General features: G+C 41.6%; 1 protein-coding gene and 1 long non-coding RNA gene across 18 annotated transcripts in view; one reads left to right on the top strand and one right to left on the bottom strand.

Moving 5' to 3' along the window:
- LOC149982539 (uncharacterized) overlaps positions 1-27,903 on the top strand; it is a 97,597-nt gene that overhangs the window by 23,752 nt on the left and 45,942 nt on the right. The window lies entirely within an intron of this gene.
- LOC110527864 (band 4.1-like protein 1) overlaps positions 1-27,903 on the bottom strand; it is a 108,802-nt gene that overhangs the window by 48,573 nt on the left and 32,326 nt on the right. The window lies entirely within an intron of this gene.

The following is a 27,903-nucleotide window of genomic DNA, read 5'->3' as shown; positions in this document are numbered from 1 at the left end:
TCAATCAATTCAACATACACCATCACAATGAATCTTTATTTAAAGCAGGTCTAAAGAAACACTATGATATGATGAAAATGTATTTCAGATGAACAGAACAGGCGTACTATAATGTTATCTGACTATGTGAAATGCCATGGGCTGTATGCTAGTTCATTTAGCAGACAAGATATGCTTGTCTCCTGGGCAATTATTTAATAAAATAGAAAGGATATTTTGAGTGTAAAAGGGATCATTTGAAACAGGTCCTATAGGGTAGATGTATTTGGCAACTTTAGTTAGAATGTCTAAGAAATCCAAACGTATATGGGCTGCATGATGCATGAGGCTATTGATGATTTGAAGAAGAAAAAAACGCAAAAGAAGCTTGCGCTCTTGTTCCTTGTCTCAGGCTGCACACGCTGTTCTCTCATCAAGTGATCATATTTTCACCCACCAGACTATTCTCAATTTAATCTTGTCTTTACTAATATTTAAAATCAGTTTTGATTTAGAATGTCCCCAAAATCAAAATGGGCAGGAACAGGGTTAGGGTAAAAAAATAAATGTAATCCGTATGCACTCGAATAGCGAATGGAGGCCGCTTTCCCATTTGATTTCAATCATGCTGAGCTGTGATTAACATTAGCAGCTGAGAAATAAATATCGTAGCAGCTGGGATCCCTCTCTTATTAGTGGCAACCATCAAAACTCTGCTTCACACGGGATTGCATATGGAAATGTCTGGGTTAATAATACACTTATTTTTCACTCCATCCATCAACCACTGTTTGAGGAGCGTGCAGCCTCTCCCTGCGCAACAGGTGATATTCCACCCAAACTGTATGCCATGGGGTTATCCAACCCTGTTCCTGCAGCCAAACCAAGTGAAATCTGTTCGCGAATATCGATATCAGGGGCACCCTTAGTTCATTGTCATGGATGTATGCAAATAAATGTCACTTGAAAGCAGCTTAAACAAACGCAAATGCAGTTACTTTGCTGTTATTCTGATGGCTTTTTGACGTGACAGTAAGTTAGCGGTAGTTGACTAGCTAGCAAGCAAGGGATGGCAATGGAACATTTAGAAAGAATGACTGGGTCGTGTCCATTGATACAGAACAAAAAGACTGAACTACTGGGTTAGGTCTCTGGCAACCGAACCAATAGAATGAACAACCAGCCTTAGCAACCCTAGATTTGTATCTATATATTGTGGAAGGATGAAATAGATAAATTAATCAAAATAACTGTTTCATGAAAACAAATGTCAATCGTTATTTGAATATGTTGGTAACCTGTATTAAAGTGGAAATGACCTCAAAGCCGGTGTTTGGAGGATATATTGACATGGTTTGCCTCAACTTAGTCGTCTCGGGCCTGACAACACGTGCCAATATATCCTCCAAACACTAGCTTCTATGGCATTATCACTTAAATGAGGCTTTTGTATAAAGAAACAAATCAACATTTTAATTCAGACCATGTTTTCAACAAATTGTCAACCTGTTGTTGATCTTCTTTCTTCAAAATTACCATCCCAGTGAGGTGAGTTTTAAAAGGATGATACTGTTTTAATGATCAGTGTTTGATGTGATATTCTATTGTATTTGCATTGATGTCAGAGTGGTGAGTACAAGGGTATTAGCAACCTAATGGTTGTTAACGAGCTGGGTACTAAATCAAATCACATTATTTTGGTCACATACACATATTTAGCAGATGTTAAAGCGGGTGAAGTGAAATGCTTGCGTTCCTAGCTCCAACAGTACAGTAGTATATAACAATTCACAACAGACACAAATCTAAAAGTAAAAGAATGGAATTAAGAAATATATAAATATTAGGATGAGCAATGTCGGAGTGGCATTGACTAAAATACAGTAGAGTACAGTATATACAGTTGAGGTCAGAAGTTTACATACACATAAGTTGGAGTCATTAAACCTTGTTTTTCAACCACTCCACAAAATTCTTGTTAACAAACTATAGTTTTGGAAAGTCGGTTAGGACATCTACTTTGTGCATGACGCAAGTAATTTTTCCAACAATTGTTTACAGACAGAATATTTCACTGTATCACAATTCCAGTGGGTCAAAAGTTTACATACACTAAGTTGACTGTGCCTTTAAACAGCTTGGACAATTCCAGAAAATTATGTCATGGCTTTAGAAGTTTCTGATAGGCTAATTGAAATTTTAGTCAATTGATAGGTGTACCTGTGGATGTATTTCAAGGCTTACCTTAACTCAGTGCCTCTTTGCTTGACATCATGGGAAAATCAAAAGAAATCAGCCAAGACCTCAGAAAAAAAATTGTAGACCTCCACAAGTCTGGTTCATCCTTGGGAGCAATTTCCAAACGTCTGAAGGTAGCACGTTAATCTGTACAAACAACAGTACGCAAGTATAAACACCATGGGACCACACAGCCGTTAAACCGTTCAGGAAGGAGACACGTTGTCTCCTAGAGTTGAACGTACTTTGGTGCGAAAAGTGAAAATCAATCACAGATCAGCAAAGGACCTTGTGAAGATGCTGGAGGAAACAGGAACAAAAGTACCTATATCCACAGTAAAACGAGTCCTATATCGACATAACCTGAAAGGCCGCTTAGCATTGAAGAAGCCACTGCTCCAAAACCGCCATAAAAAAAAGCCAGACTACGGTTTGCAACTGCACATGGGGAAAAGATTGTACTTTAGAGAAATGTCCTCTGGTTTGATGAAACAAAATTAGGAACTGTTTGGCCATAATGACCATCATTATGTTTGGAAGCACGAGGGTGGCAGCATCATGTTGTGGGGGTGCTTTGCTGCAGGAGGGACTGGTGCACTTCACAAAATAGATGGCATCATGAAGCAGGAAAATTATGTGGACATATTGAAGCATCATCTCAAGACATCAGTCAGGAAGTTAAAGCTTGGTCGCAAAAAATTCTTCCAAATGGACAATGACACCAAGCATACTTCCAAAGTTGTGGTAAAATGGCATAAGGACAACCAAGTCAAGGTATTGGAGTGGCCATCACAAAGCCCTGACCTCAATCCCATAGAAGATTTGTGGGCAGAACTGAAAACGCGTGTGCGAGCAAGGAGGCCTACAAACCTGACTCAGTTACAACAGCTCTGTCAGGGGGAATGGGCCAAAATTCATCCAATTTATTGTGGGAAGCTTGTGGAAGACGACCTGAAACGTTTGACCCAAGTTAAACAATTTAAAGGCAATGCTACCAAATACTAATTGGGTCTATGTAAATTTCTGACCCACTGGGAATGTGATGAAAGAAATAAAAGCTGAAATAAATCATTCTCTCTACTATTATTTTGACATTTCACATTCTTAAAATAAAGTGGTGATCCTAACTGAACTAAGACAGGGAATTTTACTAGGATTAAATGTCAGGAATTGTGAAAAACTGAGTTTAAATGTATTTGGCTAAGGTGTATGTAAACTTCCGACTTCAACTGTACATACGAAATGAGTAAAACAGTAAACATTATTAAAGTGACTAGTTTTCCATTTAAAAAGTGACCAGTGATTCCATGTTTATTTACATAGGGCAGCAGCCTTTAAGGTCGAGGGTTGAGTAACCGGAAGCTGGCTAGTGATGCCTATTTAAACAGTCTGATGGCTGTGTTTCAGTCTCTCGGTCCCAGCTTTGATGCACCTGTACTGACCTCGCCTTCTGGATGATAGCGGGGTGAACAGGCCGTGGCTTGGGTGGTTCATGTCCTTGATGATCTATTTGGCCTTCCTGTGATATCAGGTGCTGTATATGTCCTGGAGGGCAGGTATTGTGCCCCCGGGTATTGTGGTATTGTGCCCCCGGTGATGTGTTGGGCAGACCGCACCACCCTCTGGAGAGTCCTGCAGTGCAGTTGCAGTACCAGGCAGTGATATAGCAGCGATATAGCCCGATAGGATGCTCTCAATTGTACATCTGTAAAAATGTGTGAGGGTCTTAGGGACCAAGACACATTTCTTCAGCCTCCTGAGGTTGAAGAGTTCACTGTTGCGCCTTTTCAGACTGTCAGTGATGTGTACGCTGGGGAACTTGAAGCTTTTCACCTTCTCCACTGCCGTCCTGTCGATGTGAATAGGGTCGTAATCTCTGTTGTCTCCTGAAGTCCACGATCAGCTTCTTTGGGCCCTCACCTCCTCCCTGTAGGTTGTCTTTTCCTGTTTGGTAATCAGACCTACTACTGTTGTGTTGTCTGCAAACTTGATGATTGAGTTGGATGCGTGCATGGCCACGCAGTCATGGGTGAACAATGAGTACAGGAGGGGGCTGAGCACCCACCATTGTGGGGCCTTTGTGTTTAGGATCAGCGAAGTGGAGGTGTTGTTTCCTACCTTCACCACCTGAGGGCGGCCCGTCAGGAAGTCGAGGACCCAGTTGCACAGAGCGGTATTCAGACACAAGGCCCCAAGCTTAATGAGGAGCTTGGAGGGTACTATGGTGTTGAAGGCTGAGCTATAGTCAATGAACAGCATTCTTACATAGGTTTTCCTCTTGTCCAGATGGGATAGGGAAGTGTGAAGTTCAATACATCATCGGTAGATGTATTGGGACGGTATGCAAATTGAAGTGGGTCTGGGGTGTCAGGTAAGGTGGAGGTGATAGGATCCTTAACCAGCCTCTCAAATCACTTCATGATGACAGAAGTGAGTGCTATGGGGTGATAGTCATTTAGTTCAGTTAGCTTTGCTTTCTTGGGAACCTGTAACAATGGTGGACATCTTGAAGCAAGTGGGGACAGCAAACTGGGATAGGGAGAGATTGAATTGGTCCGTAAACACTCCAGCCAGCTGTTCTGCGAATGATCTGAGGACGAGGCTGGGGATACCGTCTGAACCGACAGCCTTGTGTTAGTTAACATGCTTAAATGTCTTACTCCCATTGCACACGGAAAATGAGAGCCCACAGACCTTGGGAGTGGATCACATCGGTGGCACTGTGCCATCCTCAAAGCGAGCGAAGAAGGTATTTAGCTTGTCCGGGAGCAAGACGTCAGTGTCCGCGACGTGGCTGGTTTTCCCTTACTAATCCGTCTGTAGACCCTGCCACAAATGTCTCGTGTCTGACCCCATTTTGTCTCTGTACTGATGTTTTGCCTGTTTGATAGGATTACTGAGGGAATAATTACACTGTTTGTATTCAACCATATTCCCAGTCACCTTGATTAAATGCGGTGGTTCGTGCTTTGTTTTGTGGTAATGCTGCCATCTATCCACGGTTTTCGGTTTGGGTAGGTTTTAATAATCACAGTGGGAACAACATCCCCTATACATTTCCTGATGAATTCAGTCACCGTGTCCATGTATATCTCAATGTTATTCTCAGAGGCAACCCGGAACATTTCCCAGTCTGTGTGATAAAGTCAATCTTGCATGGATTCTGATTGGACAGACCAGCATTGAATAGATCTTAGCACAGGCACTTCCTGTTTGAGATTCTTCCTATTGGAAGGGAGGTGCAGAATTGAGTTGTGATCTGATTTGCCGAAGAGAAGGCCAGAGGGCTTTGTAGCCACGCCGGAAGGGAGAATAACAATGGTTGAGTGTTCTTGTAGCGCAAGTACTACAGGCAATGTGTTGATAGAACTTCGGTAGCGTTTTCCTCAAATTTGCTTTGTTAAAATCCCCAGCTACAATAAATGCGCCCTCAGGATACATGGTTTCCAGTTTGCACAAAGTCCAGTGTAGTTCTTTGAGGGCCATCGGGGTATTGGCTTGAGGTGGAAAATACATGGCTGTGACTATAACCGAAGATAATTATCTTGGGAGGTAAGACGGTCGATTGTGAGACATTCTTGGTCGAGTGAAAAAAAAAAGGACTTGAGTTCCTGTACGTTATCACAACCATACCATGAGTAGTTAATCATGAAACATACACCACTGCCTTTCTTCTTCCCGGAGTTTTCTTTATTCCTGTGTGTGCGATGTACTTAGAACCCAGCTGGCTGTATGGACATGGACAGTATATCCAGAGAGAGCCAAGATTCAGGGAAACAGAGAATGTTACAGTCCCTGACGTCTCTCTGGAAGGGTGAACATAATCATGTAAAATACTTGGAAGTGGTGGAGTGTGTGCACGCCTACTGAGTCGGACTAGAAGTCCACTCTGAATAGCTCTTCTCCGCCGGCGGCATCTTGGAGCAACCTCTGGGATAAGTTCAATTGCCCTGGGGGGTACGAACAAAGGTTCCAATTTGGGAAAGTCGTATTTCTGGACTTAATGCTGGATAGTCACTGTTGCTCTGACATCCAAAAGGTTATTTCCGACTGTATGTAATAACACAAAAAAACATTCTGGGCTAATAATGTAAGAAATAACACACAAAAAAACAAAATACTGCAAAGTGGCTTAAGAGCTAGAAGCAGAGCTGTCATGTCTGTCGGCACCATAGACATTCTACCAACACATGTGCAGAGTGCATAAGAGGAGATTACCGTGAAACAACGGTCACATGAAATTTGACTTCGTCATGACTCGACTGCCAGTGTGGCGGTAATACGGTCACCACAACAACCCTAGTCATTATCTAATCATATTGAGTAAGCTAAGCTAACTATAACGTGAATAACTGATATAACAACTGACTGTTTGCGATGTCCAATCAATGAGCAGAAGAGAGTTTACATGACTCATCACATCGTTCCGTTTGGAACTCCGACCCAGTTGTCATGTCAACATAGCTGCCAGTGCTGCTGCAAACCATGACAAAAGAGACCCCAAATGGGAAATGCATAAAACATTCTAGACACCATGGCTAGTCATGGTTTATGTACATGGTCTGGCAATCAATAAAATTAATTTTAAAAGTGAACCCATACCTTTCTCTGTCCAGGTTCAACCAAAACATTCCAACATGAACTGCACTTGCTAGCTAGCTTAGCTCATCGCTAGCTAGTTAGCTAGCTTGGTAAAATATGGTTGGCAAATATGTAACATTTTGGCTAGCTAGCTAAATTGTACAGCCAGCATTTTGTCTATATTGCTGCTGTTGCAATTACCAAATGTTTGGATAAACAAATCATTAATGAAACCATAATGTGATGTATGACAGGGTTGGATGTTGCATGCAATTTCAATTGCGTTTTAATTGCTTTCTATATCACAGTTGCTATATCAATTGCACCTGCAACAGAAATGGCATCCTAATTGCTTTGTGTGATACAGACAAGTCACATAAAACTACATTTCAGAAAGGAAACACCAACTAGAAATATGTTTAACCATTTATTTAAGAATGTCTTAGTGATATAGGCTCTGCTCCTTCAGGGTAGCTCACTGCCCAAGCAAAGCATATATAACATTTCCTAAAAGCAGTGAGTGCGGTAAGCTACACCAATCTCCAAGCAGGAAAACAGAACCTAACAGGTGGAGGCTGGGGTGGTGATGGGAGAAAAATTAGCAAATGCATACTAGCAGTGGCAGCAAGATGTGTGAGCAGAACCGGTTAGCTTAATAAATGGATCGCAAAATAAGGTAGGGGGATTGCACCAATTAGATTGCTAGTAACAATCTTAGCTGATGTGTCAGCTAAGGCGAGCACCCGGATTATTTCTGAATTGGCTTCGCTTTATGTAGAATTGATATCAATAGTCATACAGTAATACATTTGTTATTCAGGATACCAGAGGGATGGGTTATTTAAATATATGCAGGAAAGTGAGGTGGTGGATGCCAAAGCACATTATACCTAATAGTATACTTCCTTAATTCCACTCTGTCAAGGTATACACTTTTAGACAGGTATCGGACACAGGGACGCGTTCTCCTCTGACACTCTATCAAGAAAAACATGGCTCATCCGAGATGGCAGTATCCCCAATGGAACCAACCCTGCTGGGGCTACCGTGAGCCAGTCTGATGCCAGTTGTATTCAGTGTCACACTACCTCAGTGGAGATTGTATCTAATCCAATCTCCATCTGACCCCTGCTGCCCTGCTGCCCTCATGGCAAAAATCACATCCCCATAATGCGTAAGGTAGATTGGGCCGGTGGGCGGCCGTCATTATCACCAGGGGACAGAGACAGAAACATGACCACTTCTCTCAGGATCAAAGGGACAGACAGAGGCTGAAGGTTTAAGGTAGTGACATACTGTCCATGCAGCATGAAGAGACCCCTGTGACCGTCCGTCCTCCTCTATGCCATCTCAACCTCCGCTGTCTCATTACTTACAATCACATGGAATCGACAGGCATTAAATCCCCTCCTGTGGGACAAAAGGGCAGTGTGTGTGACTTCTCTGCTTTGCTCTGCTCCAGGGACTAATTCTCCCTGGCTGTCTGATCCAGCTGAGTCTCTGTGCCACACTGCTAAATACGTTTTCCCTCCATGGCTGAATCACAGAAATTACTGCAAAGAAGTTTTCTCACTCACACACACAGCTCCCTCCTAAATAAAGTGCCTCATAGGGTTATTAATACAAACAGCCACAGAAAGAGAATTATATTTCACTGCAGCACACACACACAATTGTGCAGCAGTAGCAACCTATGGGGATACCATTCCAATGTAAACAGCCATTCATACAGTATGTGTCTTTAATATCATCTATCTATTTACACCTCACTGTCAAGTCTCACCATCTCAGAGCTACTTTGAAATCTCACAAATCAAACATGGGTCTCCGTCTTCCCTTCATGTCGCAAACACATTTCAATAATTTCTCTAGCTCAGACACATGCTGACATCTCCTTTGAACATCCTTATGTGGTAAATGACATGAGGGATTCATTTGCAGCTGGGGTTAGGTAGAGAGAACCATGAAGAGGTCTGGCCACCTCTCGGAGCCTGGTTCCCCTCTAGATTTTTTCCTAGGATCCTGCCTTTCTAGAGAGTTTTCCTTAGCCACTGTGCTTCTACATTTGCTTTGCTAGCTCTTTGGGGTTTTAGGCTGTGTAAAAGGGCTTCATAAATTACATTTGATTGATTGATGTTAGCGTGTGTACATTAGCTTTGGAGTTGTTCACATGCACCTCACAACTAAGCCATCCCAGCTCCCATCTCCAGGAATATCTTCCTGGATGCTCAAACAGCCACTGTTATTTCCATTCTACACACAATAACAAGCACCCAAACACTCCATCAACCAACATGTGACCAACCACTCCCAGCCTGTTGGCCAGATCAATACCTAGCTGGTATTGGCCCTGCATGATTTAAAGAGGTACACAATTCAATATGGCATCGCTTTACTCTGATTGGGTAAAAGGTACAGTATAGTATATCAAAAACAGATACCAATCTCTCCCTACCGACTACAAAATGGGAAAAAGCCCTTGCAATCACTACGAATATCTATTTCTGGAAACAAATCTCCAATAACATCTTCACCATGACTAACAAGCCCAAAACACAACTTATAGAGTGTGCGATCATGCACAGAGCACATACCGTATCACTCAACACAAAATGGGATTGATTAACACCGACATCTGTTCACACAACACTCCCGACAACTACTTTCACAAAACCTGGTCCCGTCCACCCAATGTCCACTACAATTCTGGAAAGAAATAACACAAACTATCCACCCTTTTCGGTCATAGAATTCCACTCTTCCCATCCCTTTGCCTTCTTGGAAATGTCTCATCAGATCTACCACCTAAACATTATCAACTACCGCAAAAAAACAATATTACTCAACCAACTGTATCTTTGTCAATGGCTTAACCTTCTCACAGACCACATCATAATGGGGAAAAAATACTTTATTAAAATAATTCAACAAAAACTGAAAACCCCACTCCTCAACTCCTTGCAGCTACCAAAGAGCTGATCCCACCCTAGTGTTGTTTTCTCTAACACACAACTACTACTATTTATTTTCAGCTAATATATTATCATTATTAATTTGTACTTACAGTTGAAGTTGGAAGTTTACATACACTTAGGTTGGCGTCATTAAAACTTGTTTTTCAACCACTCCACAGATTTCTTGTTAACAAACCATAGTTTTGGCAAGTCAGTTAGGACATCTACTTGGTGCAAGACACAAGTGATTTCTCCAACAATATTTTACAGACAGAATATTTCACTCATAATTCACTGTATCACAATTCCAGTGTGCCAGAAGTTTACATACACTAAGTTGACTGCCTTTAAACAGCTTGGAAAATTCCAGAAAATTATGTCATGGCTTTCGAAGCGTCTGATAGGCTAATTGACATCATTTGAGTCAATTGGAGGGGTGCCTGTGGATGTATTTCAAGGCCTACCTTTGCTTGGCATCATGGGAAAATCAAAAGAAATCGCCCAAGACCTCAGAAAAAAATTTGTAGACCTCCACAAGTCTCATTCATCCTTGGGAGCAATTTCCAAATGCCTCGAAGGTACCAAGTTCATCTGTACAAACAATAATACGCAAGTATAAACACCATGGGACCACGCTGCCGTCATACCGCTCAGGAAGGAGACGCGTTCTGTCTCCTAGAGATGAATGTACTTTGGTGCGAAAAGTGCAAATCAATCCCAGAACAACAGCAAAGGACTTTGTGAAGATGCTGGAGGAAACAGGTACAAAAGTATCTATATCTATGATAAAACGAGTCCTATATTGACATAACCTAATCATACCTTTTGGAGAAATTTCCTCTGGTCTGATAAAAAATAGAACTGTTTGGCCATAATGACCATCATTATGGTTGGAGGCAAAAGAGGTGGCTTGCAAGCTGAAGAACACCATCCCAGGTACAAACGTATCTATATCCACAGTAAAAACGAGTCCTATATCAACATAACCTGAAAGGCCGCTCAGCAAGGAAGAAGCCACTGCTCCAAAACTGCCATAAAAAAGCCAGACTACGGTTTGCAACTGCACATGGGGACAAGATCGTACTTTTTAGAGAAATGTCCTCTGGTCTGATAATGACCATCGTTATGGTTGGAAGAAAAAGGGGGAGGCTTGCAAGCCGAAGAACACCTTCCCAACCGTGAAGCACGGGGGAGGTAGCATCATGTTGTGGTGATGCTTTGCTGCAGGAGGGACTGGTGCACTTCACAAAATTGATGGCATCATGAGGCAGGAAAATTATGTGGATATTTTGAAGCAACATCTCAAGACATCAGTCAGGAAGTTAAAGCTTGGTCACAAATGGGTATTCCAAATGGACAATGACCCCAAGCATACTTCCAAAGTTGTGGCAAAATGGATTAAGGACAGCAAAGTCAAGGTATTGGAGAGGCCATCACAAAGCCCTGACCTCAGGGTGGAGATGGTGGGTATGTGGGAGAGATAAGGAGGGCTCAGAGAACAAACATGGGTGGGGGGTTATTTTGGGGGCGTATTCTGAGCGCCTTCACTTTTGTGTGTGTGTGTGTGTGTGTGTGTGTGTGTGTGTGTGTGTGTGTGTGTGTGTGTGTGTGTATATATATATATATATGTATATACAGTATATATAAAAAAATATATATATATTATTAGAACCTGAGGAATGAGTTGGTTCTGGATGACAATGTGTTGGGTATGTGGGTGTGTAAAAAAAATATATATATATATTTTATTTTACACACGCACATACCCAACACATTGTCATCCAGAACCAACTTATTCCTCATGTTCTAATTGGGTCTCCTATCTGGAGATCCTTTTATGGATTCAGATTAATTACCAAAATAACGCAGACTGATGTCACAGAGGGAAGTGGAGGATCCCTCGGAACACATTGGTGCACATTCATTTCCTGTTCAACCTCATTAGTCATAAAAGCCCTGGCCTGGACAAATGCAGCACCAGGACCTCTGCAGAGGAGAACGCCTGTTCATCGTCCCCCAAAAGCAGCAGACTGACGTGTGTTCCAATACCATACTGTTTGTAGGCCAGCGTTTCCCAAACTTGGTCCTCTGGAACCCAAAGGGGGTTTGTGTTGGTTTTTGCCTTAACACTACACAGCTGATTCAAATTAACAAAGCCTGATGGTTAGTTGAATATATGAATCAGCTGTGTAGTGCTAGGGTAACAACCAAAACGTGCACCTCTTGAATTGCTTGTGGTACAGTATCTTGTAATTATTCATTACAGTCTCTCTCTCTCTCTCTCTCTCTCTCTCTCTCTCTCTCTCTCTCTCTCTCTCTCTCTCTCTCTCTCTCTCTCTCTCTCTCTCAGCTTTAATCTAAGTGAGAGAACGAAGAGAGAGAGCATGTGTGTGCAGAAGAGGACTGGCTTAGTTCAGAGACTCAGTTGCCATAGTAACAGTTCAGATGTTTTTTTTTTCCCTCCTACCAATCAGCAAATGTGACAACGCTATCTGTTGAAGAGAAAGAAGAGATGGAGGAAGAAAGAATGGGGGGGGGGGGGGGGGCAGTGGAAGAGGCAGGGAGCAGGAAAATAAGAAATCAGGAAAAAGGGAGAAGATGTACTTAAACGATAGGCAGGGGAAAGAGGGATTAGGACAGAAAGGAATGCCAAGCATTAGTGTTATTCTGCTTTGTGCTGCAGTCAGGACCACACAGCTCCCTAACCAGGGGGACCAACAATCTGCTGTGTCTAGACACCAGGCTGACAACAGGATCTGGGCCCAGCAACACACAGTATACCCCTTCCTCTGAGGACCGACCGGTGGGAGTCATACACTGGCACTGATAACCTGCTTCACACTTTCATCTCTGTTTTGACCAAGTGAGAACCTGCCAAAACACATTAATCTGCAGTGGGAGGGCTTGCTACAATACCAGTGGCAGTCTAATCCTCCCCACAAATCTCATTGCAAATCTATTCTGCTCAGTGGTAGTTAGTGAATAATCCCTGTTGTCCACTTCCATGGTGTAACTGCATGCTGTAACTACATGCTGTAACTGCATGGTGTAGAGGAGGACTGCATGCAGAGTGATGTCCTCCTCTGTTCTGTGTGGTTTTGGAATTAATGGTAATCTCTCCCACGTGAACTTCTGCCACCTTAATTATCTCGTTGGCACACGCAACAACTTTGGCTGGTAGTTAGCTTGCCTGCTCTGCCATTTGAACGTCGGGTCATTGCAATCAAGTGAGGTACTTCAATCTTTAAAAACCTATATCGGCATGTTGAAAAGAGGCGAGAGAAGAGGGACATGGAGAGCCATAACACAGAGTAATTGTATCACAGAGGCAGAGCAGAAGACAAAGCCTCACTGCTTAGGAGAGACTGAAGGTATATCTCAACAGATGACAAGTTCTGGATGTCTGAGATAAAAACAAGGTGCTATCGTGTGTTCCGAGTTCCTTGTTCCCCTGCCCCTGAGAACATTCCAACTCTTACAGCTCTGTGACAGTCTAGATAGGATACAGATTTTGTCAAATTGAAGTCAAAATTATATCTATTTTTTGCATTTTATTTAACCATAACCTAATTCTACTAACCTTTTAATTTAATTTTCCTAACCTGCTGTGCAAGTTCTCCTAACCTGCCACGAAAAGTACATTTTGACAAAAGCTGTATCCCTTCCAGACAAAACCCTCTGTGACCTCTCATCAGTACACACTTCCTGCTACTGCTCCTGCTGATGGCTGCTGACAGGGGCCTGGCCGTGGGCAATATGGCCTCAGCTCCTCCTCACTACGGAGGGAGAACTACAGTGATTACTACTACTTCTGCAGAGCTGTTCATAACAACACATTCCTACCTGCCAGAAACACCAAGGACAGAAGACAGACAGCAGGGCAGAGCCAATCCAACACCTGCTTGTCGAAACATCGCATTCCAAAATCATGAGCATTAGTATGGAGTTTGTCCCCCCCTTTGGTGCTATAACAGACTCCAATTGTCTGAGAAGGCTTTCCACTAGATGTTGGAACACTGCTGCATCCGTTCAGCCACAAGATAATTAGTGAGGTCGGGCAATGACGTTGGGCGATTAGGCCTGGCTCGCAGTCTGCATTCCATTCATCCCAAAAGTGTTTGCATGGGTTGAGGTCAGGGCTCTGTGCTGGCCAGTCAAGTTCTTCCACACCAATCTCTACAAACCATTTCTGTATGGACGTCGCTATGTGCATGGAGCCATTGTCATGCAGAAACAGGAAAGGGCATTCCCCAAGCACAGAATTGTCTAGAATGTCACTGTATGCTATAGCGTAAAGTTTTCCCTTCACTGGAACTAAGGGGCCTAGCCCGAACCATGAAAAACAGCCCCAGACCATTATTCCTCCTCCACCAAACTTTACAGTTAGCACTATGCATTCGGGCAGGTAGCGTTCTCGTGGCATCCACAAAACCCAGATTCGTCCGTTGGTCTGCCAGATGATGAAGCGTGATTCATCACTCCAGCAAACGTGTTTCCACTGCTCCAGAGTCCAATGGCAGAGAGCTTTACACCACTCCAGCTGATGCTTGGCATCGCGCATGGTGATCTTAGGTTTGTGTGTGGCTGCTCGACCATGGAAACCCATTTCATTAAGCTTCTGACAAACAGTTCTTGCGCTGACGTTGTTTGGAACTCGGTAGTGAGTGTTGCAACCGAGGACAGACGTTTTTTTAAGCTCTACACTCTTCAGCACTTGGCGGCCCCGTTTTTTGAGCTTATGTGGCCTACCACTTTGCGGCTTAGCCGTTGTTGCTCGTAGACGTTTCCACTTCACAATAACAGCACTTACTGGGGCAGCTCAAGCAGGGCAGAAATTTGACAAACTGACTTGTTGGAAAGCTGGCATCATATGACAGTGCCACGTAGAAAGTCACTGACCTCTTCAGTAAGGCCATTCTAAGGCCAATGTTTATCTATGGTGAATGCATGGCGTTGTGCATGAGATTATGCACCTGTAAGCAACAGGTGCGGCTGAAAAAGCCAAATCCACTCATTTGAAGGGGTGTCCACATACACTATATATACAAAAGCATCTGTCACCAACAGATGCATTTCTGTATTCCCAGTCCATAGATTAGGGCCTCATTAATTGATTTATTCGACCAATTTCCTTATATGAACAGTAACTCAGTCAAGTCTTTGAAATGGTTGCATGTTGCGTTTATATTTTTGTTCAGTATACATGGACTATGTTGTAGAGTATCTGTCTCCATTAAGCAGCAGGGGTGATGGAAAACAACAGTTTGGAGCTTTATTCGTCTCCCTTTGCCATAGGTTCCCCTCCTTGTTTCTCATTGGGTACTGTATGTCAGAGCATTATAAGTATTTATTACAGTTCATTTTACTGGCATACAGTATTGAACTGTTGGCAGGTGGGTTAGGTGTCTAGGTTCATGCTACGTACATGCGTTCATCTTTACTGGCATATTGTAGCAGGTGTGTTAGGCCCCTGAGGTGAAAAGAAAGGCAGTGGGTGTGGGAGCACATGAACCAATGAACAGGCACCATGAGGCCTGAGGGCCAGGAGGAAAACAGAGCATAAACACATGATGACAAGAGAGGGCTTGCTAGCATCTATACACACAGCACTGTATGGAACAGTAAGATACTAAAAGACTGTATAGGTGTAATCCTAGTAAAGACATGCAATAACAAGCACAATATGTTGGCATCTTTAATGTTGTGGCCCATGTGCTTTCTGTCTTCCTTGCTTCCTTGCCCTGCTTGTCTAATTGAACCTTTAATAATTTAGTACACAGTACGTTATCTTTATTCCCACAAAATGTATTATCTTTATTCAAATCCAGGCTATTAAGAGATGATTATCATGAACTCATATCAAGTCCACGTATGGATATTTGTAGAGACTGTTCTTTTAAGTTCCGCTTTAAAAAAAAGTGCTACTTTAAATTAGCCCTGAGAAAAATGAATAGAAGTGCTGACATTTGCTCTTTTGTTTTCTTTTTCTTTAAAAAAAATATCATACATTAATTAAATGAGTCCCCTCTCTGTTCTCTTCCACTGTCTTAACAATTTCTTGGCAAGGAATCAGTTTTCCTCACCTCATTAAAATAAAGATATTTTGTCTAGCTCACAATATCCTTTTAACAGCCCAGGGACAAACCTGGTTGAAATGACATCAACTCAACCAGAAACTGGTTAAAAGGACATCAACTCAACCAGAAACTGGTTGTCGTTATGAGCAGGACACAACTGAGTTGCACTCATAACCAAAATGATTGTCACATTCTGCCTGGCCCATTGCCTCTATAATGCCCAAGCTAATAATAACATATTCCATTTAGCTGGTGGTCCGGAGAATGTAGCCCACTATCTTGGCTTTGCCAGCACCTAGGTCTACCAACTGAGCTACAGAGAACCATTATTGAGACTGTCAGCACAGGTGCACTTCCCAAAAACCCTACAGTCCATTCTCTGCACTACAGCTATAATCTACAGTTTAAGTCATACGTTTACATACAGTACACTAAGGTTGGAGTCAATAAAACTTGTTTTTCAACCACAAATTTCTTGTTAACAAACTATAGTTTTGGCAAGTCGATTAGGACATCTACTTTGTGCATGACACAAGTCATTTTTCCAAAAATAGTTTACAGACAGATTATTTCACTTATAATTCATTGTATCACAATTCCAGTGGGTCAGACATTCACATATACTAACTTGACTGCGCCTTTAAACAGCTTGGAAAATTCCCAAAAATTATGTCATGGCTTTCTGATAGGCTAATTGACATCATTTTAGTCAATTGGAGTTGTACCTGTGGATGTATTTCAAGGCATACCTTCAAACTCAGTGCCTCTTTGCTTGACATCATTGGAAAATCAAAAGAAATCAGCCAGGACCACAGAAAAACATTGTAGACCTCCGCAAGTCTGGTTCATCCTTGGGAGCAATTTCCAAACACCTGAAGGTTCCACGTTTATCTGTACAAACAATTGTACGCAACTATAAACAACATGGGACCACGCAGCCGTCATACCGCTCAGGAAGGCTCTGTCTCCTAGAGATGAACGTACTTTGGTGCGAAAAAGTGAAAATCAATCCAGAACAGCAAAGGACCTTGTGAAGATGCTTGAGGAAACAGGTACAAAAGTATCTATATCCACAGTAAAACGAGTCCTATATCAACATAACCTGAAAGGCCGCTCAGCAAGGAAGAAGCCACTGCTCCAAAACCACCATAAAAAAGCCCGACTATGGTTTGCAACTGCACATGGGGACAAAGATCGTACTTTTTAGAGAAATGTCCTCTGGTCTGATGAAACAAAAATAGAACTGTTTGGCCATAATGACCATCGTTATGTTTGGAGGAAAAAGGGGGAGGCTTGCAAGCCGAAGAAAACCATCCCAACCGTGAAGCACGGGGGTGACAGCATCATGTTGTGGGGGTGCTTTGCTGCAGGAGGGACTGGTGCACTTCACAAAATAGATGGCATCATGAAGCAGGAAAATTATGTGGACATATTGAAGCAACATCTCAAGACATCAGTCAGGAAGTTAAAGCTTGGTTGCAAATAATTCTTCCAAATGGACAATGACACCAAGCATACTTCCAAAGTTGTGGTAAAATGGCATAAGGACAACCAAGTCAAGGTATTGGAGTGGCCATCACAAAGCCCTGACCTCAATCCCATAGAAGATTTGTGGGCAGAACTGAAAATGTGTGTACGAGCAAGGAAACCTACAAACCTGACTCAGTTACACCAGCAATATCAGGAGGAATGGGACAAAATTCACCCAACATATTGTGGGAAGCTTGTGGAAGGCTACCTGAAACGTTTGACCCAAGTTAAACAATTTAAAGGCAATGCTACCAAATACTAATTGAGTGTATGTAAACTTCTGACCCAGTGGGAATGTGATGAAAGAAATAAAAGCTGAAATAAATCACTCTCTACTATTATTCTGACATTTTACATTCTTAAAATAAAGTGGTGATCCTAACTTAACTAAGACAGGGCATTTTTACTAGGATTAAATGTCAGGAATTGTGAAAAACTGAGTTTAAATGTATTTGGCTAAGGTGTATGTAAACTTCCGACTTCAACTGTCCATGAAGCAATTTCCTGTGTCCGATAAGTGTTGATAAAGAACATGCAGGTTGGGGCAGTTTAGACAACATGGTTAGTTAAAGTGCCTCCCAGTCTTCTTGTGTAGTACTTACATGTCTAGATAACATTGTAATTAAACGAGCTGAAGCCACTTTACCAACCACTCTACAAGACAAACAGGAATGACATTTGGCAGATAGGCTGCCTGTCTATCAAGCTGACATACCATCTTAGTCAACAATATCAGATTACCTATTGCAACACTCAAACAAAAGGAACCATTTGTTCCCTTTCCATGTTGGCTCCCGAGTGGCAAAGCGGTCTAAGGCACTGCATCTCAGTGCCAGAGGTGTCACTACAGACCCTGGTTCGATTCCAGGCTGTATCACAACCGGCTGTGATTGGGAGTCCTGTAGGACGGAGCACAATTGGCACAGAAGGGGGTCACAGAAATAATCTTTTAACTGTGATTTATTTCCCTTAATTGACCCCAACCCTGCTGTCAATGACGATCCTACTGCCTACAATATATTCGTTTCTATGCTAATATATTGCATAATCCATGTCCTTGAGAAAGCTAATGATGTGTGCCTAGGAGGAGCTGTTCATGTTGGGTATAACACTGTATGGTCAAAAGAGAGTGAGTGCTAACACATTCCAGTAGTGGGAAGGGCGTAGCACCCTTTAGACTAGATACGCTCTCTCTCAGACCAGAGATGCTGCCGCTGCTGGTAACACATGGTCACCTCCAAGATGGCTTTTCCAATTTCCTTTCACCATTAGAAGATGTAGTGGGAGCCTAAATCAAGCTGAAAATGGTTGGTGTCAGAGGCCTCACTGGCCGAGATAAGTATTTATCTCAGGGGATCAAGACGGATCAGGGGCCGATACACAGGAGTCGTTCTGGGATTGCTGGAGAACCCTAGAGCATATCGGCTCAAACATCAGAGAAGGCTGGGGAATTTAGTTAAAGCTGGAATCCTTAATTAGGGAAATTGTCATTTGGGATATTACAACAAAAAAAGTTACTGCTAACAACGAACTCTCGTTTTTTTTTCGGTCGAACATCATTGCACAAGCAATAGGACAGCAGAATATGCACTGCACATTTTTTTTACTATGCTTCTGAATGCTTTTCTCCTCCGTTTTCATCAACAAAACAGTAACAATGGTGCTGGGGCAGACAGCGGCACTGTTTCCCCTCATGCGAATTTGATCAATGTAGTGTTGGCATCATTCATCATAGCAACAACGAAAGGAAATGAGAGAGAACAGTGTTTTTCACCTGACTTCGTTTTAGTAATATGACTTTTATGTAGACAACAATTATACTGATCATGGTTGTTTCTGATAAAGATATTAAAGTATCTGATGATTTTCTATGACAGTAATAGAACTTTCTGCAGAGAGCCTTCAACACCGCAAATCAATCACTTTGTGCCACAGTTAATGGGTCCACATTTGCATTGGTGCCCCTCAGAATGGCAGTGCAGACACATGGGTCCATTGGGACGGTTGGTATAGGAGTGCCTTCTAGGCACAAACTGAGTGGCATCGTGCTGCTGCCCAGAGGCAGCTGGCTCCTGCCAGTACACCACGGCCTGCTGTCACACCACACTGTCTAGCAGAAACCTGGAGTGGGCGAGCTGCATTTCCTATGCTGTGTGGGGAGTAATAGAGAGCTCACAGAAGGACAGGATAAATGGGTTGCTGGTTCAGTGGATGCTGCTGGCCTAGAGCTCTTTCTAGCTGGCCACAGCAACACAAAGAGTCAATCCAGAATACAGACAAAGCAACAGCAGGACAGTGGTGCTGAGTGTGTGTGTGTGTGAGAGTTTTTCAATACAGCCCCAGCATTGCATTGAACACCCACGGAGAGCACCCTCAGGAAAAAATACTTTTAGATTACTACTCATCACTACTACACAAGATTTACACAAAACCTACTGGTTTTACTATGTGATTGCTTTTAAGATGTGAGGTAAACCAGTGGTAATTTATGTAGTAATGAATTGGGATGTTTCACTACTGGTGAATACCACATATTTCCTACTCTAATCATTACATAATTCTCCCTTAAATGATTACTATGTAACTACTTAAAACCTACACAATTCCTACAGGTTCAGTATTGAATTATGACACAATGTCTACACATTTGTCACGACCTGATCTTAGAGAGCATTTTTATGTCTCTATTTGGTTTGGTCACGGTGTGATTTGGGTGGGCATTCTGTTCTGTTTTCTATGTTTTTGTATTTCTATGTTTTGGTCAGGTATGGTTCTCAATCAGGGACAGCTGTCTATCGTTGTCTCTTAATTGGAATCATACTTAGGCAGTCTTTTCCCCTTTTGTCATTGTGGGAAGTTGTCCTTGTTAGGGGCACTATAGGCCTTGTAAGCGTCACGGTCATTTTTGTTATTTCTTGTTTTGTTGGCAACATTTTACTAAATAAAAGAAAATGTACGCTCACCACGCGTAGATTGGTCTTCCTTGAATGACGGCCGTGACAACATTACTGCTGTATTCCGACTCAATCCCTATGGAATTACTATTGCCATCTCTGTGTGTAGTGTTGTCCTTTATTTTTTCCTACAAAAACCCTTTTGAATTACTATTGAAAACATTTACTAATGCTTGTCTCTTCAGAATCACTATTGACATCTTGTTTCACTACTATGTCACAACTAGACTAGTACACATGTTATTTCCTCAAGTTTCAAACTTTAGATATATCATCTAACAAGTAATAAGCTTATACAAACTTAATTGCCATTTTTATTTTTTATTAAATTGATGACGTATTAAATGACATATATACACTTTTGTAAATCCATTTAAGGCCTCGTCTTCATTCAACTTTGACTTAACCTTCAGATCCTCTTTTTTTGTTGCAGCCTCATTTCTCCACCACGTGACCTTTAAGAAAATAAAGCCACGGACAAAAGACAATCAATCAACTGTTACTCTTACCAACAATGGCCTCCAGTCTTCTTATGTCAAGGGCCTCCTTGGCAACAGGTCAAAATAGGTAAGTAGAATGGGTAAGTATACCAATATGAACATACATTTGCATAAAAACACCCATACTTATTAGCTAGCATGAGGAAAAGAGGGTACATAGCTACATTTCAATGGGGCTAGCAAACAGCTAGGCTAAACTCAATACATCTCTATGAAAACGGCTAACGGCTAACACCGCTTTAGCTAGCAATCTTTTTGATGTGGTAAAAACGTATATAAATGGTTAAACAACGACATGAAAGTATTCATAAACCTTAAAGTAAAGTTAAACTTACAGATTGTGCCAGCATAAGGGCTAAGAAATACAGGATGACAAAGGATGGAAGATAATTACATTTGGGATTGTCAAATATATATATATTTTTTAAACTAGGCAAGTCAGTTAAGAACAAATACTTATTTACAATGACGGCCAACCCCGGCAAAAACCTGGATGACACTAGGCCAATTGTGCGCCGCCATATGGGACTCCCAATCACAGACGGATGGAATACGGCCTGAATGACTCAAAAACAGTAGCTAGCTAACAACCTCTACCTCCTGTTTTGACTTCTTCTGCTGTTGTGAAAAGCCCAGTGTAGTCTGGCTGTAGCGACACTTATTTACTACCAACATCAAGAAGTAAAAACTCTACCTGATGACTATTGACAAGCCCATGTAATAAAGCTGTAGTGTTGATGACTTATTTACTACCAACATCAAGTAGAAAAAAATCTCTACCTGATTACTACTTGAAACACTACTGTTTTCCTACTAAACAATATAAAACTCAACTTGTGAATGTTGAGTCGAGCCTAAACTACACATTCACTACACAATCCCTACATAGTCACTAGTGCACAAATAGCTTTTGTGTAGTAAGGGCAGGCAACACACTCCAAATACAGTGCCCTCCATAATTATTGGGAAATGAAGCATTTATACTCCAAAAGTTTGGATTTGAAATCAAACAACGACCATGAGCTTAAAGTGCAGACTGTCAGCTTAAATCGTTTAAATTGTTTAGAAATTAAAGTACTTTTTGTACATTTGTCTGTAACTTTCTCACTAAGCATTGTTCACGATCCTTATCCGTAATCATGGCAGCATCCACATTAATGTAGAAGTGCTCATTGACAATAAAAGTGACTCCGAAATGACACAATACATTATTTACCTTTCATTTCCATTGGGCACAAAAGAATCTGAAACACAACCAAAAAAAAACAGCAAATGCATGCAACAAATGTGTAGAGTCACAAGCTTGATGTAGTCATTGCGTGCTATAAATATGGTACCAAATACATAACTTTTTACTATTTTAATACACAAGTGAATTTGTCCCAAAACTATTGCTAACCTAAAATGGGGTGCTTATCTCCAAAGTGTGCTGTAATTTTTAAACGGTTCGTCGATATATATGAAAATACCCTCAAATTAAAGTTGACAGTTTGCACTTTAATCTGATAGTCATTGTTTGACTTCAAATCCAAACCCTTGGAGTATATAGCCAAAAGAAGAAAAAATGCTGTCCCAATAATTATACACTGTATATTTTGGAAAGGTTCGTCATGACATTCCCTGATACCAGTTACCAAAATTATAGAATGTATCTGATATGCCCATCTACAGCCATTCTTCCACCAGTATGCAAAATACTGCAGGTTACTGTGGGTGAGGAACTTCACGCTGGCTGACATAACCAGAGCAGGATGAAGAGGGGAGGAAAGGAGAAGAGACGAGAGGAGACAGGAGCCTATGGCATGGGAGATAGTGCTCAACTATTCTTGCATCAAATCACAAGATTAAGCTATGACCAGGAAATTATCCCTCAAATGCTATGACAACAGAGCGTGAAGCAGTAATCAGCCACACACACACACGCGCGCGCGCGCGCACACACACACACACACACACACACACACACACACACACACACACACAGCCCTTTTGGAGCATGTGCCCTACTGCTCACTGCTCAGGCAGGCCGAGGGTGGCACAGGGCCATGCCATATGGGCATCTTTGTGGGGGGGGGGGCTGCATACGGACAGCACAAAGTCTGCAGTACAGCGGGAAGGAGCTGGTCTCTGGACTGAGGAAGGAAACAACCTGTCCACTGGACCAAATAAAAAAACTCTGTGATACTGGATGGATGGATGTGTCCTCAGATCTCAGACTCACATTCACTGAGTACACAACTGATTTATTAGAAGAGTCCACTCCAACGCTGTGAGAGTCGTTCTAATACTCTGCATGTTTTGCAGATGCTGCTTCTCTGTGGTGGGTGTGAGGATAGAGACACTGGGCATGGGTGGAGGTAGGTATGGTGCTGCTGCTTAAGCTTGATGCCCTTTCTGATCTGATAGGACTGGAATAATAAGCAGTTAGCTATCTGTTGACGGCTCCGTTACAGCAAGCAGCCAATAAAGCAGAGGCACATCTCTGCAGCTGCACCACATCGCCCCACCGCAAATAATAACAGTGATAGCTCTTTGGGGTGACATTGTAATGATCATGTGCTGCTCAAATCTCTTTAAAAGTAAAGTAGGGTTAAAGATGAATCATCACTGAGCTCTAGGACCTATATCACTGTAAGGGATCATTCACAAACATGACCTAACAAGATCAGTCATATGTTATAGATGTACAGTACCAGTCAAAAGTTGACACACCTACTCATTCAAGGCTTTTTCTTTATTTTTGCTATTTTCTAAATTGTAGAAGAAGTGAAGACATGAAATAACACATATGGAATCATGTAGTAACCAAAAAAGTGTTGAAAAAATCAAAAGATATTTGATTTAGTAGACACCCTTTGTAGCCACCCTTTGCACACTCTTGGCATTCTCTCAACCAGCTTCATGAGGTAGTCACCTGGAATGCATTTCAATTAACAGGTGTGCCTTGTTAAAAGTTAATTTGTGCAATTTCTTTCCATCTTAATGCCAATCATTTGTGTTGTGACAAGGTAGGAGTGGTATACAGAAGATGGCCCTATTTGGTAAAAGACCAAGTCCCTATTATGGCAAGAACAACTCAAATAAGCAAAGAGAAATAACAGTCCATCATTACTATAAGACATGAAGGTCAGTCAATACGGAAAACTTCAAGAACTTGGAAAGTTTTTTCAAGTGCAGTCCCAAAAACCATCAAGCGCTATGATGAAACTTGCTCTCATGACGACCGCGACAGGAAAGGTAGACCCAGAGTTACCTCTGCTGCAGAGGATAAGGTCATTAGAGTTACCAGCCTCAGATATTGCAGCCCAAGTAAATGCTTCACTAAGTTCAAGTAACAGACACATCAACATCAACTGTTCAGAGGGGACTGTGTGAATCAGGCCTTCATGGTCAAATTGCTGCAAAGAAACCACTACTAAAGGACACCAATAATAAGAAGAGACTTGCTTTGGCCAAGAAACACAAGCAATGGACATTAGACCGGTGGAAATCTGTCCTTTGGTCTGATGTCCAAATTTGAGATTTTTGATTACAACCACTGTGTCTTTGTGAGACGCAGAGTAGGTGAATGGATTATCTCCGCATGTGTGGTTCCCACCGTGAAGCATGGAGGAGGAGGTGTGATGGTGTGGGGGAGCTTTGCTCGTGACACTGTAGGTGATTTATTTAGAATTCAAGACACGTGCTCAACAAGTGCTCAGTATATGTGGGAACTCCTTCAAGACTGATGGAAAGCATTGTCAAGTGTGCAAAGCTGTCATCAAGGCAAAGGGTGGCTACTTTGAAGAATCTAAAATATATTTGGATTTGTTTAACTATTTTTGGGGGTTACTACATGATTCTGTGTGTTATTTCATAGTTTTGATGTCATCACTATTATTCTTCAATGTAGAAAAGAGTAAAAATAAAGAAAAACCCTTAATTGAGTAGGTGTCCAAACTTTTGACTGGTACACCACAGGGTGTAGAAGTGATACCCGAGGGAGAAGCAGCTGAATCCAATGAGACATAATAAGCAAACGCAAAGTTTATTAACCTAGACCTGGGGATCATTGATTGAAACACATCCAGATAAATGCTTACTGACTGTACTAGAAAGAGCAGGGAGTGTTTGGTTATTTATGTTTTTTTCCTCAATGAGATTTGCCACACCACACTGTTTGTTCCATCAATCTCTCAGTTCCACAAACTGTCTTCCACTCCTCTCACCCTTCTCTAACTCCTGAAGGAACCTGGTTAACCAATCTCTGAAGCCCCCGGCACTATGTGACATCTGCTGTGCAATCTGTTAGTGGAATCAAGCGTTTATGACACAAGGTCACTCTGCCACAGAAACAAGTCTGAGGGAAGGAGCCACACACATACATATACACCCTGTCCTTGACTCACAGATCATAGGTGGAATTGTTCATTGAAAATTGTATTTCAAATAAATTGACTAATTCAGCTTTAAAGGATGTGTTAAATGGAAGTCATATTGTACTGTATGCAGCGTTGGTAAGTAACAGATTACATGTAAACAGATTACATGTAAAAATATTGTAATCAGATTAGATACTTTTGAAAAACTAGATGATTACTTTGTGGATTACTTTTAAATTCAGAAAGGATGTTTTGTGGTAAAAAAAAATCTTTGACACTTCTGTTTTCTCAATGACATTTAAAATCAGCATTGAAAAAAGGCGCAAGATTAAGTTTGTTCCACCTGAGCGAGTCTGACTAGAAGTCAGAGACCACTATAATGACACACCAAACGTGTTTGATGTATCGTGGGAAAAGAGCAGGAATAGGCTTTTGTAGGCTACAGTCCAAGCTAAGTCTTCCAATGGTGCGACTGCTGTCGGCATCCAAAGATTAACCAACTTGAATAAACCCTTGGAGGTAAGGATGACAGCAGTGGTGTGGTCTACAGTGACATGGATATCACGTATTATTTACATACTGTAGCGCATTGATGCGGATGTGAATCACACTGCTGCTCTCTCCTTTAGCTATTTGCGCCTTATGGATTGTGGTTGTTGTGGATGTCTGTTCACAAATCTAAATGTGTATTTGAACCCAATGATGGTTGAATTCAAGAAGTTTAAACTGCCTATCTAACATTGTTTAACCAGTGGACAGCCAGTGAAAAATGCACTCTTGCAACAGCTGCACAGTGCAGATTCCAGCCTATGGAATAAAAGTGGGGCTTTTATTGCTCAGTCTGATTCACGCTGATACATAAAAAAAAAAACACAGGCCTAATGGACAGATGCTCAAACTCGAACACTTTTGATAGACTTAGAGGGGCAATCTGTAGTTGGTACATCCATTTCTGTATTTATAGATTATAACATGCATATTTTTGGGGTTCTCACAGTTGAACTAAGCTCATGAGGCATTTATAAGTTATATTCTTCAAGAGAATGGATCTTGAAGAATATAACTTATAAATGCCTCATGAGCTTAGTTCAAGTGTTACACTCCATGAGAACTCAAAATACAAGCTTGTAATTCTCTAATGTTTGTAAACATTGTGAATGCAAACAAACGCTGTATAGCCTCATAGCAGGGTTAAAACAATCATGTTGATATCATGTATTGTCAGTCCTTGCATTTATAGCTCTGTCTATTAATCTGAGAGTGGTTACATTTCTCCAGGCCCATCCCTCAGCTTTTAACCAAAACAGAGGCGGTGCAACTGTTTTGTTATTGTTTCTTCTGTGGAGTCGCCCTTTAAAACAGCTGCATATTATCAAAATATCAAAGTGTCACCAACAACAAGGTAAACAATAGGCATATAGCAAATAATTGTTCACATGTAAATAGCACTTTTCAGCAGTGCTCAAAGCATGCCGTTCAATGAGCGCAGCATTTACCTTTCAACTAGAATCAATGAGCACAATCAGTCCTCCATGACAGCAAATTCATAAACAACAGAGTAGGGCTGGCTAATAAGTCCTTAGTTTTGGGGTTATGCTCGGGTAAAACAATATGGCTAATCAATACTCCCATATTTCCAAGTCCTATTCTTGAAGATCAAGGGGTATAACATTTATTGTAATGACTGGAATTCTGATATATCTTGACAATAAAAACCAAAGTCTATTTTTAATCGTATTATTATACAGTATGTAGTAGAAAACAATGGGTGAGAAGAAGCCTACATAACCAACCCATAAAGTAAAATGTAACATCCATACATGGCCAGCTATGTAAACTTTAACATTGATTTATCCTGCAATAGATGTTGTTCAATTGGTAACATACATCTTTGTCTTCTTCAAATGCCTTAAGGGGGTAGTAATCTAAAAGAAACTCAATGTAATCAGATTACATTACTGAGTTTGGGCAATACAAAAGTAAATGAAGGATTACAATTTGGCACAGGTAACTAGTAATGGATTGCATTTAGAAAGTAACTTACCCAACCTTGAATGTATGCATCCCTCATGTCATACTGTATTTACTAGGGGGTGTGCTGAGTAGTTGGACAAAACTAGTATCGTAACGGATATGGGCAATTGTCCTGATACGATTTTGATCAGAGTATTTTTTATTATAATCTGTGATCGGAATTGTTTTTATTTTGGGTGCCAGCGTGCATCGTTCAATCAAATGCAAATTGCTACATGTTCTAAATAGCTCAACTGGCTAGTTTTGTAAAGAGAAGGGTGGACTGTACATTGATCCTGCTGCTCTGATTGGTCCACTCGCTTTGCTTCATAATTTCACCCAACCACTTCTCCTTGCATGTTTCGGTCTGATAATTTCTTGATAATGCCTTCTGTTAGCCTGCTACTATTGTCAATCAAATGGGTTGGAGGTTTGTGCAAGCTCTAAAAGTGCATAGTATCTAACAAGCAGGGAGAGGGTAGGGAGAAAAGATGAAACGTTGATGCGCATTCTGACTGAGTGACAGCAAACTGCGTGCTGCAAATTGAGGACACAGACACACAGACACACACACACACATACACACACACACACACACACACACACACCCTCCGTGCTGCTCATACTCTGAATCTTATTTCATCTATAGGCAAAATCTATTTAGGCATATTAAAACACTTCTGTGTTTTCTGATCACGAGTATCATCCGATCCGAC

This window comes from Oncorhynchus mykiss, chromosome 7 (assembly GCF_057628025.1).
Source record: "Oncorhynchus mykiss isolate SJ-2025 chromosome 7, ASM5762802v1, whole genome shotgun sequence".
In the NCBI taxonomy this organism is placed as follows: Eukaryota; Metazoa; Chordata; class Actinopteri; order Salmoniformes; family Salmonidae; genus Oncorhynchus; species Oncorhynchus mykiss.
This window is presented reverse-complemented; position numbering and strand designations above follow the sequence as displayed.